Source organism: Anabrus simplex, chromosome 8 (assembly GCF_040414725.1).
Source record: "Anabrus simplex isolate iqAnaSimp1 chromosome 8, ASM4041472v1, whole genome shotgun sequence".
Taxonomy (NCBI): domain Eukaryota; kingdom Metazoa; phylum Arthropoda; class Insecta; order Orthoptera; family Tettigoniidae; genus Anabrus; species Anabrus simplex.
In genome coordinates this window covers 120,218,586-120,234,932 of record NC_090272.1, presented here as the reverse complement: position 1 = coordinate 120,234,932, position 16,347 = coordinate 120,218,586, and the positions used below count along the sequence as shown (strand labels likewise).

At 36.9% G+C, this 16,347-nt stretch overlaps 1 protein-coding gene across 1 annotated transcript in view; it reads left to right on the top strand.

Annotated features, from left to right (window-relative positions):
- LOC136879181 (3-hydroxyisobutyryl-CoA hydrolase, mitochondrial) overlaps positions 1–12,795 on the top strand; it is a 32,218-nt gene extending 19,423 nt beyond the window's left edge. Inside the window, exon 4 of the mRNA XM_067152951.2 lies at positions 7,677–12,795. The gene's annotated coding sequence lies outside the window, so the exon portion shown is untranslated. The remainder of the gene's footprint in view (positions 1–7,676) is intronic.
- The last annotated feature ends 3,552 nt before the right edge of the window (positions 12,796–16,347 follow it).

Genomic DNA, 16,347 nt, shown 5'->3' with positions numbered 1-16,347 from the left:
ATGCCTAACACATAAAACCAATAATTAAATATAAAAATTGATTTGACATGAGTAATCACAACTTCTTTCAGCTCTCCTAACCTTTTAACAATTTTCAGATTCGTTAGTTTGCCAGAGCAGGGACGATATAAATACCCAAAAATACCCAGACGTCCATTTTACTTTTTTTTAGTTTTAAAGGATCAATATTGTTCCTGATCTCAATTTAAGGCATCAAATATCTGTGTTTCAGTCGTCGTTTGTCCAACACTTCATCAACACATCAAAAAGTGTTGTACAAAGCTCAAAAACTAAAAATACCCTCATTTTGGGTATTTAAATGACCACTGGGTATATACCCGGGTGAATACCCAATTTTTATTTACCTTCCCACTGGGTATTTACCCGGCCCACATCGTTACCTGTAGAGCAAAGGGAAGGGGAAGTGGGGGGTGACCTGCCCCCACTGTGCCTAAATGCCATGACCCTCACTGCTTACTTTGCTCAAAGTTGTGTCTAAGGGGAGAATCACTTGCAATTATCACATGAAGCAGCAAAGCTCCTGAGGCTGGCCTTATTGTGATTGTGAATGAAAACTGTGTGAAAACTGTATTAAGATTTGTATTTAACTGTTTCCAAGTATAAAGCCTAGCTCCAATGGATCATTTATGTCTCACAGTGAGCGTGTAGAAACTGCCTTTGCTAGTCCATATATGTTGTTCACAGTTTACAAGATAATGCTGGTTTTTTTCACTTGAGACTAGATAAAGAAACATCCTTGGAAAACAATGAACAGCTTATCAGTACTGCTAGCTTCTTGACCCTGAGAGAATACATAATCACTCATTAGAATGAATCTTGTGTGACATCAGCTACAGCCAGATCAATAATATTATGAAATACTGTTTATTGTTGGGGTCAGCTGTCCAAGGAAGTTTTGATAAAACTTTCCATGAACCCTTTCGTATGCTAACCGTTTAATCTTTACATAACTTTTATATACTACAGCTTCTATAGTTTGTTTTTCATGTCCTGGCCTCCACCTTAAAAAATAACTGGAGGTGTCTCAGATGTATCTGTCATCTCCTGGTCAAATTTTTCCAAATAATTCTCTTTTCGCTACTTTGATCCAGTATCTCTTTGTGATCCAACGTACCCATTGCACCTTCAACGTTCTTCTGTAAAGCCACATTTCTGAGACTTCTCTTCTCTGTCTTTCTGCATCAATTATTGTCCTAGTTTCACCACCATACTATGTTACTCTCTGGACAAAAGTCTTCAAAAATATCTTTGTTTTGTGCACAAGGGCCACTCCCAAAATAATGCACCACAGTATTCCACAAAGCTATCCTTATTTTACACTTTTGTTTCATTTACAGTGTATTGTGAAAGTGAAACCTCTTTTTAACAAACTCTATCAAAACCGAAAGAAATGTCTGTTGAGGAGAGGTGTCCCTTAGGGAGGGAGGTTTTGACAAAATACCATTACAGTAATAATAAATTAGGAATGCATAGTGTTATGAATGTAACACACACATTTTTAAGTTACTCCAAATATAGTACTACATTTTTGCAATGTGCTATACTCACATGAGAAATTCGTAGATGCACTGCTCCTGCAGTACAGCATGTGGAAGAGAAAAACAAAACCCACTACTCTGGAAACCTGTACGGTATTGAGCAGACTGTACACCAAACACAATTCTTTTTAAATAACTGTTAGATTAACTGAGTCGAAACTGAAAAGAAATGGCTTCCACTGTAACAAACCATATGCGATTACACAGTATTACAAATAAGATTAACTTTGGAGTTTTTGAAACTTCATTTCAGTACTTTACATGGAACAATCTACAGAAAATATATTAACACAAAAAAAAAAAAAAAAAAAATCCGTAATGTTCATTTGTTTTGTACACTTAAGCTTACCAATTATATTTTCACTATGTACAATTATGTCTTGTGTCAAATTTACACCATTTTCATAGTTTAGGGTATTATAGGTTTCCTTTAATCACTTAACAATGCCAAGAGCCTCACATTGCCATATTTAGCTTTTTTAGCTATGAGCTTTACGTCGCACCGACACAGATAGGTCTTATGGCGACGATGGGATAGGAAAGGCCTAGGAGTTGGAAGGGAGCGGCCGTGGCCTTAATTAAGGTACAGCCCCAGCATTTGCCTGGTGTGAAAATGGGAAACCACGGAAAACCATTTTCAGGGCTGCCGATAGTGGGATTCGAACCTACTATCTTCCGGATGCAAGCTCACAGCCGCGCGCCTCTACGCGCACGGCCAACTCGCCCGGTCATTGCCATATTGGCAGCATATAATTTCCCTATTCCCTTCGAAGTCGGTACAGTCGGTATTAGCATAGCCTTACTGCTGCAATCATCAGAAACTTCATTATTGTCCTCCTGTTGGCCTATTGAAGAACAATTTTATGTCTGCATTCTTGCTCTGTGTTGGAAGGTCTTAATCAGTTTTGATGTAAGTGTTTGCATCTACCCTGTAACCTGCTGCATAAATTAACTGTCGTGTTGCTTCCGTGCTGTCAAATTCTGTTCTTTGTTCTGTCGAAACTAATTCAGGATAAATACAGTTAAAACGAATGAATGACTTAAATTTTATCTTTTGCTGGTATAATCTGTTATTAAATGTTTTCCTTTGTAGTTATTGTCTATTTAATTACTTTTTTGCTAGTGGTTTACATCGTACTAACACATTGACAGTTTTCTACAACACAAGCATGGAAAAAACTAGGATTGGGAGGGAAGCAGCCATGGCCTTAATTAAGGTACAGCCCTCGTATTTGCCTGGTGTGAAAATGGGAAACCACAGAAAAACCATCTTCAGGGCTGCCGATGGTGAGATTCGTACCCACCATCTCCTGAGTGCAAGCTCGCAGCTTTGCAACCTAACCGTATGGCCAACTTGTAAGATTCTAATATTATTTATCATGAACTAGTTTTGATAGACTGAAGAACCTCACAGTTATAGATTAACTATGTAAAAACTGAAAATTATAATAAACTGTAATGTTTTTCTATACATTTATTACCCTCAAAAGAGAAAATTCAGTTCCTTCCTCAGTGTTTGAAGGGTTTCGTCATTCTCGTTAAGTTCTGATTCAATGTGCTTCATCACTAATTGTCTGTACTTTATATCTTGAAGTTCTGATCACTCCTTGGTCAAGCAGCTAAAAAACTGAGTTACATTTGGTGGAAAAATTACAATCTTCACATTTTGCAGTGTAATATTTGGATGTGATGTCATATTATCAAGGAATAATCTTTCCTCTTCTGACAGGTCGTTTTCCTGCCCAGTTAATTTAATCCATGCATTCCTGTTTGGTTTCCATTCAGTGATAAATTATGTAATGTCCATTCACCTTGGTTTTTCAGCTTTCCCTCCTACTAGAGGCAATAACCTTTATTTCACCGTGTTGGATGTGTATTTATTCATTCCAGGTTGATAGATTTTGTATTATAACTATGGACTGGTTTAATACCATGAAACACATTAGTTGCAGATGGCCATCCCTTTTTTTCATTGTTACAAGATGGCTAGAATGTCTGTGATATGTGTTTGAGCTCTCCCAAGTGACGGTTGCATTGACTTCAGCATGTGCCCGACCAACAGAATTGTATGTATATTGTAAGTCTAAGTGGTATTTACAATAAGATTGTATAGTTGTATGAAAGCTGCAAATAATATCTGTACTAGTATTATTTTGTAAACACACCCATGCTTGCATATAACAAGGCAGTAAAATGCTCCTTTGCAACTTTTCCAGCAGCACAATGGTTTCTTCTGAAACAAGGTTTTTTCAGGTAAGAATAGTAGGGGTGGTTCAATGTCTGAATATCAAATAGGTTAGAGTAGATGTAAGAATGCAATAGTTATGTACAGTAGAAATGAAAACAAACAAATAGCAAATACAGCATTGTTGATAGGGTGGCATGGAAATCTACATCAAACCAGTTTTGAACTGATGACCCAAACAACAATATATGTAATGGTCAACCAGCCCTACATAATGAAAATGATGATGAAAAACAGTTAATGCTGCTAGTCTTAACCCGGGAGGAGGCGCCCACGGTCTTTTGAAGCGCAGCAGTATTTGTTTGTTTGCCAGTTGTTAAGTGATTGTGTATGGCTTCCTCACCCCAATCATATCCTACTAGGAAGTATTGGGTAGCAAATACAGCATTGTTGATCCCTCAGGTGTGATTGTGTTAATGCAATGATTGAAAGTGTATATTAGCAGTGCTTTCGATTGCACGTGTCCTGTGGCGTACTGAGTTTCTGATATTTATTTTACTGCTTTTGCCTGTATTTTTGTTATTTTGTTCAGTTAGCGGATTGTATCTTTGACTTAATAATGGATCAGAAAGAACAGGAAAGAATAAATAAACTTCTGAAGAGCATTGAAAGGAGGACACACGGAACGAAGAACTAGCAGGAGAACAGGGCGTATTTCACCTGAGACTTTTTGAAAATGGATGTTTCAGAAGAGGAAGCAGATGACGAGGACTCTATGTACCGATTTTCATTATATTCTGTTAACCCATTTTCTCCTGGTTCGGCGTTGATATGGACTTGGCAACAAAAATACAAATTCATGAATGTCTCTGTTATCATAGCTGGTACAGTAAACATATACGGGACATAAATGATCGGAAATTTAATTCTATAACACTTGAGTTATGTAATATTTATTGATAAGACCAATAATAATATAAATTTTTGAGAATTAAATTTCAGGCCTTCACCTAAACTAGTATTTCACTCGCTTAGTAATAAGCACCTTAATAAGTTCAAACAGCTCATCGAATGAAGCAACTGACTTCTGTAATATTGGAAAAACATTTCCGGATAGCTCCTGTGTTAGTGAAACGTTAAATGAAATTGTCCAGTGGTGAGCCGATTTGATGACACAGGGTGAGTCCACCAATGACTTTTCTTACCAGGTTTCTTTTTTAATATTGCTAATAACTGTAGTTGAACAGCTCCGACAACACAACCTATTCGTAAGACATCCATCATTACAGTATGGCAGGTTTATCGCTGGTGGAGAATGGCTGCGTGTGTCGCCAGCATTTTTGGCGCGGTTTACAGGTATCAATTCAACCGCTCGTGTAGAATAGGCAAAAAGTTTGAGCGGTCAGGCGGGCGAACAGAGACGTTTTACCTGCTCGTGGAGAATCAGCCTAAACAAAATGGGTAAAATTTAGCAGATATTTTACTGTCACCGAAGTTTTACAGTTTCATTCATTCGCTTACTAGCATAAGTACAGCAACGAGAAACGTGGGAAAGTATTCCTCACAATGTATACCACTATTATATTCACGAAGAATGTCACAGAACTCGCGAAAAATTAACCTATGATCTAAGAGGAATGCTACAAAAATTCACACCACCATTACAGGCAAACCCACTCATACAAAGCGACCAAATACAAAATGCTTGTACTTTGCACTTAGCTCTGTGTTCGTGCTAGCAACCTAAATATTTTTCTGTGTGCATCGAGAAACATACCTTACATGTGCCATCAATGAATCACTCCCAAAATCTTCACACACGCCAAAATCCAGAAATAAAATAAATACTTTTATTACAATTCATTTTATAACATGGCTATTTTTATTAGCAAGAATATGTGCAAGTATGTGTTAACTATTAGAACTAACATGTACCCAAGCTAGCTGCTTCGCCACTGTAAGATGCTGTTAATCTCGGGCGAGGTCAACAGCTGTCACCCTGCCTCCCCAAGAGAAGAGAATTTAAGGCTCGTGCACCAACCAGGCAACTTGATTTTTGCTGGGTTAGCTCTCTTTCACACCGGCAAAGGAACCTGGCTTGCTGGAGAGACCTGGACTGTGGTAGAGCGAACAGGTTATCGTGACAGCTGTACTTGCCTTCGCTTAGCTGTTTTCAGTTTGTTTTAGCTTGATAAGGAAACATTCTTAGGAGTAATAAGAAAATATAAATACAAAATTATTTGCCCCAGCAGTGCTGGGGTAGCTGGGGTTCAGAACACGCCACTGTCGTAAATGCAGAAACAGTTAACCCGTAGCTGATGTAAACAGAATGTTTCTTGCACAGGGATATTTGGCAGAGCAGATTTTGATATAGTTAAAAGCTTGTCCAGCATTGTCATCCCTGCCCATTTATTCTTGCTCAGTTATTTTGATATACTTACAAAACTTCCTGCTGCACTACTTGTGGTTTAAATCCCAGTCACGTCATGTGAGATTTGTGCTGGACAAAGCAGAGGCGGGATAGAATTTTCTCAAGTCTTCTTTCATTCCAGCAACACTCTCCAGTATCATTTCATTTGTCGGTCATTAATTATTGCCCCAGAGGAGTGTGACAGGCTTCGGCAGTTGATACAATTCATGTCCTCGCCATTAGATGGGGGCTTCATTCATTCATTCCATTCCTACCGAGCTTGATAGCTGCAGTCGCCTAAGTGCGGCCAGTGTCCAGTATTCGGGAGATAGTAGGTTTGAACCCCACTGTCGGCAGCCCTGAAAATGGTTTTCTGTGGTTTCCCATTTTCACACCAGGCAAATGCTGGGGCTGTACCTTAATTAAGGCCACGGCTGCTTCCTTCCCACTCCTAGCCCTTTCCTGTCCCATCGTCGCTGTAAGACCTAATCTGTGTCGGTGCGACGTAAAACAACTAGCTAGCATTCCATTCCTTACCCGGTCAAACGACTGGAAACAGTCTGTGGATTTTCATTTAGTTTTTATGTTTACGTTGCCTTTATATTTAATATTCATTACGAATAGAGCAGTACCTCTACAGCAAGAAGAAAATACGAGAAGTGCAGGATTATTCATAATTGACTGGGTTTTACTTCAACTTGTCAAACAGTACCACAGGTGACAAACTTTCACTTTATGGTTATATCTGCAATTGACTGCTGAAGTTTAATGTGAATCTAGAAGACAAGAACCAATAGAATGTAAAATAAAGGGTTATTTACCTTTGGGTCTTAGTGCTCTATAGACTTCAGTCTAATTAATTTTTTATCTTCATGACATAGCGCATGGTAAAACTGACAATAGAACATTTTTGGTTTTAGTAGGTTTTTATTGGTGGCCTAGACTGAATTTGTTTTTTATTGAAGTTCCACGTTAAATTTGAGTATCACTGATTCACTTTCAAATTACATCCTTCAAAATTTAAATTTTTTACATTTTTATAATGGGGAGAATGAGAAGTTTGTCTGGAACAAGTGATTAACTTACTTTTTCACTTTCCTTGCTGTTGCAAAGTTAAATTTGAAACAAGATTCAGAGAATTCATAGAATAACTGTATTTAAGCATTTTGCTGTAAATTCATTCAAACTGTGCAAGTCACCCTTAGTATTCCAACACCTGTTATAAAAATAACATATTACTAATTTGTTCTTCAAATATTAATTTGATGGATTGCAATATTATTGCAATATTAAATGAGTTACTATATTATGGGTATAGAATGTTTAGTTTTATAACTCAGATATTGTCCATGAACGACTCCTCTTTCTAATCAGTCAAGTGTTCTCTCAACGTCTACTTGTGTTCCATTAGCGTAGTCTCATTTTAAGTTGCAGACATATTATTAAGATTAATTCTTGTGGAAATAAACTGTTATAAATATTTCCCAGCTAGCTTTTAATTTGGTATTCTTGTAATTTTCAGAGAAATCTCATCAGTAATGAAATCAGGGACCTGTAGAGAACCTGTCTACTGAGAACTAATCTAATCTCTTTCTTTCTGCTACGATCAGCAATTGGATGATTGCAAAGGAGTGGTACACTAAGCAATATTACAATTTGAATAATAAATAATTACAAATGATAATGTATGGGTGAAAACCAAGTATACCTAGCTTACATATAATGCAGACTTGTTGGTGTTATTGGTCTTGTGAATTAGGAAGAGACATCTAAGTACATATTTAGACCCCTTCTTCATGGGCTTGTGTTAGTTTCCATTCAATCTATCCTCTGCATTATAAGAAGTAATGGAAAGTGCTACATGCCATATTTTGGATAAAACTTTGTAAATATTTCTCCAGAAGCTCATTGCTAGCCTAAATGTTATTGCACAGGGTGATTCATAGGTAGAGGCACCTGTTTTTTTATGAAAAGTTTGTCTAATTTAGTCATTTTTTGGAAGTTATTTTGGTATATTTTTTGCTACTTTTAATTTATTTTATCAATAATTTAGCTAAGATTTTATGGCCACATTTCAGTAATAAGTATTAAAACAAAGGGTAGTTGATAGCATATTTGTAGTAAACATATTGTTATTTTTACACATGTGCAAGAAATGCGAGAGTTAATCTTCTGCTGAAAAGACATGTTATGTATATCAAAACATGGATGTTTGGAAATAAATTATCATGCCACTTTAACAAGTAGGGCATATAGACTACATATATAATATATGTCTGAAAAAGACACTGATACCATGAGTTCCATATTACGGGAAGTCAGAGCTGTTCTCTTGTGAGACATGTTACAATACATTGAAAATGACTTCTCACTATTAACATTACTGACTGGGATCCACAAAGCTTTCACTACAGCTTCCACAAAATGCCCATATTCTGATTTTGGGAAAAGATGAAGAATGGCAAACCCATCCATACTTTTAACTTCTCTACATGAACTACCAACTAGATCCCTAAACACTGTGTTTGGTTCAAGATATTCTGATGTTGAAAATTATCATAGAATGGGAATATGATTTAGATGAGAGACTTCATCATTTTCTAAATCACCTTTCATTATTCTCCTTGGATCACAGAGTGATTCCACATAATTTTGTCAATTATTTTGAGATTTTGCTTAAAAGTAGTTTTATGTTTTGAGCCGAATTTGTAAACATTCACAAAAATGTTGTGATTTCGTGCTTTGCAAAAATAAAAAATTAAAATACAGTACTTTCAAATAGGATATAGTCTAGGATAAAACACTTTTCAGGCCAAGTCTGAAAATGCTAGGAATGACATAGTGGACAATTTATTTTAGTTCTGAATTGTTTAGGAATGTAGAGCAATCTCGAAAATGACAATCAGTGAAGTGATAACCAGTGAAGTTATATCTTGTGGTTACCTCTGCCAGAGTCTACTTTGCCAATGTGATGCCTGCATTGAATGTGGTGGGTGACATTTTGAACAGCTTCTGTTAAAAACATTAATTGTCCAGTGTCTAACTTCACTGTGAATGAACATCATCACTTCATTGATTGAGGAATGTAAAGTATTTTGGAAAAATAAGTTGTCCATTATATTGTTCCTGACATTCCCCAACTTGCCCAGATGCAGGGTTTTGTCCTAGACTGTATGTTTCCTTACAAAAGTTGTACTTCAGCCTCTGTATGGGCTACTTCAGTTTCTGTGCAGACCTTTTGATTCACCCGACATAAACAAGTTTTCATTCACAATTGGTGGAATCAAATGTATTTCTGTGTGCAAAGACAGTGTGTTCATTGTGATGATTACATAAGAGAAAAATAGATTCCTAAGCATTAATCCATAGGCAAACTGCAATACAACTTTAATGTTCACCATTATAGGTACACAAGTGTAGAATTTTCAAAAGATACAGAATATTAGAGATTTTGTCTCCTCTTTCTGTTGCTCTCTCATCCTGCATTATATTTCTGCATATGACTAGATTTTTCATTTGTTTATTTCTTTACATCACTAACATTGAAGCTTCATATAATTTCTTTCTTGTTAGAAGAGATAGCTCAATCATTTTGCGACTGGTTTCCCTACTCCTTGTAGAACCCAGAACCTAAACATCAAGGGACAGCAACAAAATCTTATTTAGGGAGCACATTATAGGAAAGTATTTTGGAGAGTCAAAGTAAAAATTTGTTCTGTAATATAGAATGTATCATGAAAATCAGAACATCATAAACTGTTGCTTGCTGTATTCACTAAAACTGTCCATACGTACATCTGAAAAGGATGGGAAGGGACAAGATTAGCACTACAATATTGCAGGACTTTTTGTATATTCGTTTTGGTACTGAAAAGAGAGAAACATGTTCTAAATTTGAACTGATTTGAGTTATGATACATTTGTTTGTTTCTTCAGTTGTACATGTGAATTTAACTCTCAACCGTTTTGTCATAAAGTTTATTGGAATGCTATCAAATGATCATGTGATCATATTGTAATTTTCACTGTGTTATACCAAAATTTGTTTTTGTAGTTAATTTCCAATTCTTGGAGTATAACTAACTCTGGCAATGCACATATAATAGCTGCCATTTCTTTTCTCTCTTACCTGTCTCTTGTTCGTGTGCAACAGAAATAGATTTTGAGAATTTTTGTCCCTACCGATACAGCTCATAAAATAAATCATTGTTAGTGACAAGGGGCCATTGGTTTCAGATGAAGGAGCACCTTTAGCTGGTTCTAGTAATTCAGCAGTGGTAAAATCCAACAGGCAGTGACTGTTCTCTAGGTTAGGTGCGCTTACAGAGGTGTGTCTTCTCTGGATTAGGAGCGGCTTCATTGAAACTTAGCAGTTAGATATAAAATGCCTTTGGGTGTGGCAAGCCCACTGTAATAATGGCCTATATAAAGCATCAAAGAGGATCAGGACATAGAGCTAAGGAGTCTCCAGATTATTATTATTATTATTATTATTATTATTATTATTATTATTATTATTATTATTATTATTATTATTATTACGAGGGCTATTTTTTTTTCAAGGTCCGATTGGTCACGAAATGAAACAGCAGTACAAATTTGACACTTTTCTATTAGTAACACTTACTGATACATCACAGCTATTTTTCAACTTAGTCACCTCGCAGATTGAGACATTTGTCGTTGCGTGGTACCAACTTGTCAATGCCCTCTTGATAGAACGTCGCCGCCTGCGCCTGTAACCATCTTTGTACGCCGGTCTGCAGCGCCTCGTCGGTGTCAAAACGCTGTCCTCCTAGCCAGCGTTTCATGTGAGCAAAGAGGTGAAAATCTGATGGAGCCAGGTCCGGACTGTATGCTGGGTGATCGAAAACGTCCCACTGGAAACGCTGCAGGAGGTTCGTGGTGGCAGCTGCAGTGTGCGGCCGAGCATTGTCATGGAGGAGGACAATGCCTGATGGCAACATCCCTCTCCGCTTATTCTGAATTGCCCGTCGTAGACATTGAATAGTCGCACAGTATGCGGCTGCAGTGATGGTGGAACCACGTTCCATGAATTCCACCAACAGAACTCTTTTCCGGTCCCAGAACACAGTAGCCATACACTTTCTGTTGGAGAATGTTCGCTTGAATTTCTTTGGCTTACTCGGGGAGTGCGAATGCATCCACTGTTTGGATTGCTCTTTTGTTTCTTCCGTTTCAAAATGAACCCATGTCTCGTCCCCTGTGACAATTTTGTTCAAAAAATCCGGTCCTTCATCATGGTAGCGCTGGAGAAACACTAAAGCGGCGCCCATTCCTGTGTTTTGTGACGGTCAGACAGCATCTTTGGAACCCATCTCGCACAAGTTTGCGGTACTGAAGTGTCTCACTCACAATTGTGTAGAGAGCTGACCTGGAAATTTCAGGAAACGAAGCACTCAACACAGAAATTGTGAACCGACGATTTTCTCGAATTGTCTGATCCACACGCTGAACAAGATCATCGGTTGACACACGCTTCCTTCCCTGGCCGCCTGCATCATGGATGTCTGTACGCCCTGCTGTAAAGTTCCTGCACCATTGTCGCACTTTGCTGTCGCTCATGCACGTTTCACCATATATACGACTTATTCGGCGATGAATTTCGGCTGCATTGCACCCCTCAGCCTGAAGAAATCGAATTACACCGCGCACTTCACACTTGGCGGGCGAAGCGATCGTTTTAGCCATGTTTACGAGCGCGCTGCACGTTCACTACTGACGGGACTTAGGTGAGGCGTATAACGGTCATTTCAGAGACGTTGCGCAACACATCTGCGCAGCGGTTCATCATATATTCGCGGGCGTTTGGCTGTCGCGACCGATCGGACCTTGAAAAAAAATAGCCCTCGTATTATTATTATTATTATTATTATTATTATTATTATTATTATTATTATTATTATTATTTATTGACAAATTTTGCTAGGCTCCTCTTATCTGTTCTCCCCTGATCAAATAGGTTCTCCTCTGACCCTGATGATACAAGGTTTGAGAGTCTTATTTTCACACCTTTCCCTTTCTTTTGGTGACCTCTTCCGTTTTCATTTATGGTTGATGGTAGGAGATAATTATTTTATTTACTGCAAGGTGCCTCTATCTCATTATTCCTATCAACCTCCCTTGGTCAGCTAACCTTCACTGTTGGTCGTTCTTTTGTTCCCAAGATCTCTACTGCAATTTAACCCATCCGCTTACCTTATATTATAAACATCAGTTCCTGACCTTTAAATTATCATTTAAATGCTGGTGTTTATAAGGTCTATGCAAGACTGTGCATAAATAATAATATCACTGCAATTACTGGCTCAAGTGATGTCAAATTTTCATAGAAATACTCAAATATAATCATTTCAATGGAATGTGCTACATTACAGTGAAAAATGTGAACTATGCAACTTTCTGTTTTTTCTTGCGGTGTGTCGGAACATTTACGTTCGTAATATTTACATCTTCTTCTTCACTCGTATTACTATCACTAACTTCACTAAACACAGATAACGTATCCACATCAGATTCACAATGAAGTATTTATTTATTTTCCACCTAGTCGATACAATGATTGCCTAAGGCAATTTTTATTGGTCAAAAGTGGTACATGTTTCGTATATTATCAACATCTTCAGCCACATAACACAGTTTAGATGAAAAATATAAAATTGACAAAGTAATGCTTTAGAGGAAGTGTCCTTGAAATTAACGTTAATTATTAATTTCAAGGACACTTCCTCTAAAGCATTACTTTGTCAATTTTATATTTTTCATCTAAACTGTGTTATGTGGCTGAAGATGTTGATAATATACGAAACATGTACCACTTTTGACCAATAAAAATTGCCTTAGGCAATCATTGTATCGACTAGGTGGAAAATAAATAAATACTTCATTGTGAATCTATTGAAGTGCGATACGGACCATGAAGCTGATTTTATGTATCCACATCACTCGATTCACAGGAAAAACTTTCAGATATATTATAATCTTCTTCACAACCACTATTCAGTAAAATATCCATGACTTCTCACTCGGTAATAGCCTCGCGCATGCTCATCTTTACTCACTGAATATGCATAACATCAGCTCAATGCTATCTTCAATTTATGTGGTTAATCTCCTAAACACGATTCAAATACTGCTGAAGAGACTTCCTTCAGACATAAAGAATGATGTAATGCCATCTGTTGAGTTTTTAATGTACTACCTTCCCTTTACCTTCAGTAAAGCAGGACGCTGCATTACCCCGTCGATTCGACCGTGGGTTAAGAGTGTCAAAATGTGACAACTCCATAGGCCTACTGGCTTTCGGCACATGGCAAAATTCTGAAACTCTGACATCCTTTTAAGACTATCAGGTCTCTATTGATTCCTGTCTTATAGGTTTGCAAAACCGATGGAGTCTTCCTCACTTTTCAGTCATTTTCTTCCTTTTAACAATTGCCTTTCTTTTTCTGTGGGTTTGATGGCGACGATGGGATAGGGCAGGGCTAGGATTTGGCAGGAAGCAAGTATGGCCGTAATTAAGGTACAGCCCCAGCATTTGCTTGGTGTGAAGATGGGGAAACCACAGAAAACAGTCTTCAGGACTGCCAGTTGTGAAGTTCGAATCCACCATTTCCTGAATGCAACCTCTCAGCTAGTGACTCAAATCCTGTAGCTAACTCAGTGTCTCATTCTGCTTCAATTAATGTTAAGAAGGCTCTGATAATACTTTTGTTATGCCCCCTAAAACTACAACCACCACCACTACTTTTCATGATAATTTACAATTTATAGATTCTTGACAATTGTTTGTATCTTCTCCGGTATTTTTTAAATAAGCAGAATTGTCTGGTATGGTCCCAGCATTATATAAAACATGTACAAATTCAAATTTATTGTTATTGCAGGCATTGTATTAGACAAGTAAATTTTATTATAAAGTTAAGATTGTGGACCTTCAAAGTTTCAGATTTTATATATACTGTATAAAAATATATACAGTATATATCGCACCCTCAGAACAAGACTGTCGTAACTCCCAAAAGTTGAATTTTGAGTTACGAACACATTAAAAACTGATATTTTGTCCTCTATCGAACAATAAAACTGTTGTATCTGTAAGTCATACCATACCATTCAAAACACGCCAACAACAGTTTTTAGGTTTTGTGAATTTGTAGAGGTTTATACTGATAAACTGTTGTAACTCTATTATGACAGTCTTCCTGTAGATCATTTTGTAGAGGTACATACTGACAAACTGTTGTAAGTTGTCATGTGTGGAGCACATTATTATTGTCTGTATAGTGTTGACAGTGTAATGCTTTCTATAGAAATATAGTATTGTACCAAGGCACTGGCAAGTTGCGATTGTGTAGCGAGTAAAATTCCACAAAGTGATCTAGATGCAATGATTGCAAACGTGTATTCCCAAGTGGAGGATCATTACTCTGTCACATTTCTTCTGGCGAATATTGTATTGGTGTAATTGAACAAGCAGAAGTAGTGTAGCATGATGCATGTTGACACCGATAATTTGCCATCTCAAAGAACATACACAGACCTACTGCCGTGTTCACTAGAGACCAAGAGAAATGCTGATTTAGAAGAAAATACTTTGAGGTAACAGTATTAAAGTATGTGATTTTGATCTGCAGTCTGTCCTTCAGGCACCACGTGGTGACCTATCAAAGTTTTATTATAAACGACGGCTAAATGTGTACAGTTTTACAATTTTTGATAATGCAACAAAAAGGTTATTGCTACCTTTGGAATGAAGCATCTGGTAAGAAAGGAGCAATAGAAATTGTGTCTATGAATATCTTAAATCCATTGAGAGTAAAGACGTTATGTTTTACAGTGATAATTGCCCTGCACAGAACCAGAATAAGTTCCTAGCAACAATGTATCTGTATGCAGTGGATACCATTCCAAACCTACAATCCATAACCCACAAATATTTAATTGTAGGAGATACACAGAATACTGGTGATTCTAGGCATTCCTGCATAGAGAAGCAAAAGAAAAGAGCTTTAAGGAGTGGTCCAGTGTATGTGCCTGCACAGTGGACTGGAATCATAAAATGTGCCACGAAAAGAGGAACAGAATATCAGGTCAGAGAGATGAATTCCATGACTTGAAGAAATTAACTGACAAAATGGGTAGCGACTACACAGTGAATGATATAGGAGAATCAGTCAAATGGAATGAAATTAGTGTTGAAAGTAGATAAGGGCCATAAGTATACTCTATGCTACAAGACAGACTTCGAGTGTGAAGAGTGCAATTACATTAATATTAGGGGCCGTCAAAGAGGAAGAATGTCAATTCGAACACAATCCAATTACTCCTGCCTACAAATGACAACCGTGTATCTCAGCTGAAAAGTAGAAAGACCTAATGTCATTGTGTGATGGAAATATAATACCAAGTGCTTTTTACCAATCATTGCCAGTTTCACAAAGTAAATTTTATAATACTATTTATTATTTTTATTTTAAGAATTTATAGCCCATTTAATATTAGGACATATGAATTGCAATATTATTCACTTTAATAACACTTTATTTAAATCCTCATGATGTCCCAACTCACTTCTGTGCATTTCCTACTCTATTGTACGACTGATGTAATTTTCTCATTTCAACAATATACCAACACATAAACTGTCGTAACTATAGTTTGTTGTTTATTTTATGCCTATTTTTATACATTGAAGGTAAACAGTTACATTTTCGGGTGCCAGATTGATATACAAGTGTGAGTAAAAAAATTCTAGTGTCTATCTTAAAACCCTGAATTTTGAAGTGCATTCGAAATCTTTTATCGCAATTTACTCAAAATAGTGATTTGGTAGTTACGACAGTCTTGTTCTGAGGGTGCGATATACAGTATATATAAATTCAGGTTTAAATGTAAAATTCATTTTTGTTTGGTAGGTAGGTTTGGTACTTATATTTTTAGTTTATAATTATCTTTATTAAAAATGTCAAGAGTTTTCCCTCTTTTGAACATTATCACATTATCTTTATTCCATAACTATTCATTTTAAAAATAAAGTATCACCAAGGAAAATGTGCCTTTAATATTTTCCACTATTCTGGTGTGTAAATATATATATTGATTTTGCCTGGAACACGAAATGTGAGATGTGATAGTTTTGGATCCTTTTGCTATGTGAATCAAGACCAGCT